At 38.4% G+C, this 1,188-nt stretch overlaps 1 pseudogene; it reads right to left on the reverse strand.

Moving 5' to 3' along the window:
* Positions 1-414: 414 nt before the first annotated feature.
* LOC133753681 (guanine nucleotide-binding protein G(I)/G(S)/G(O) subunit gamma-5-like) lies at positions 415-621 on the reverse strand (annotated as a pseudogene).
* Positions 622-1,188: the final 567 nt, after the last annotated feature.

The raw sequence follows: 1,188 nt of genomic DNA on the forward strand, positions 1-1,188 counted from the left end.
AATTTGTGCAACTATGTTCATCAGTATTGTTGATCTATAGTTCTCTTTGTTGTATCACTTTTCTGGTTTTGGAATTAAGATGATATTGGCCTCATAGAAGGAATCTGGAGGGATTTCATCCATTTCAATTGTTTTGAATCATTTGAGAAGAATTGTGATTAGTTCTTCTTTTTTAATATTAAGTATTTTGTTGTATGCTGTTGCCAGTATATATAAAATGATTACTCTTGTGAAATAGAAATTCATGAAAATTCAGAGAGGTAGATGTTAGGACTGACAAAAGTAGAAGTTTGTATATTATGGCATGTGTTAAGGGAAGCTTTTGTACAGGCTTCAAATTTAGCTCTCTTGAATGAATGAATATTCACCGGTTAATGAGAAGTGGTTCAGGAACCCTCTGAAGGATTCCTTTGACTACAAAAAAGAACAGACTTTCTGGGGTCTGAAGGGGTTTGTACTTGAAGATACTCCAGTCAGCAGTGGGTCTTGTTGAGCATTCTACAGACAAAACTGTTTCAAGTCTGCAGCTGCCTGGGAAACCTTCACTCGGTTGAGGCCGGCCTCTAGTTGGAGCTGCTGAACGGCTTTCTTCATAGTGGCGACGCTGGAGGAACCAGACATGGCACACATGAGACAGGGGGGCCGATGTGTCATTCCCGGGTCACGGGTCGGTGGGTCGAGAGTCTGCCAGGGCCAGACTGCAGGCTGGCAGGGGCGGGGTTCCGTGCAATTAGTTCTTTAAACATTTGGTAGAATTCAACAGTGAAGCCATCCAGTCCTTGACTTTTCTTTGTTGTGAGGGTCTTTATCACTGATTCAATTTCTATCTTGGTTATTGGTATGTTTAGATTTTCTATGTCTTCATGACTCAATTTTGATAGATTGTATGTGTCTAGAAATCTGTCCATTTCTTTGAGATTTTCCAATTTTTGGGCATATAGCTGTGGTAATTCCTGATGATTCGTTTTTATTTCTGTGGTATCCATTGTAACATCTCCTTTTTCATCTCTGATTTTGTTAATTGGGTCTTCCCCTTTTTTCTTGGTGAGATGGTTCAGTGGTGTATAAATTTTGTCTATTTTTTCAAAAAAGCCAGCTCCTCATTTCACTGATTTTTTGTTTCAGTTTTGTTTATTTCTTCTCTAACTGTAATTATTTCTTTTCTCCTACTTACTTTAGATTTAGTTT

This window comes from Lepus europaeus, chromosome X (genome assembly GCF_033115175.1).
Source record: "Lepus europaeus isolate LE1 chromosome X, mLepTim1.pri, whole genome shotgun sequence".
In the NCBI taxonomy this organism is placed as follows: domain Eukaryota; kingdom Metazoa; phylum Chordata; class Mammalia; order Lagomorpha; family Leporidae; genus Lepus; species Lepus europaeus.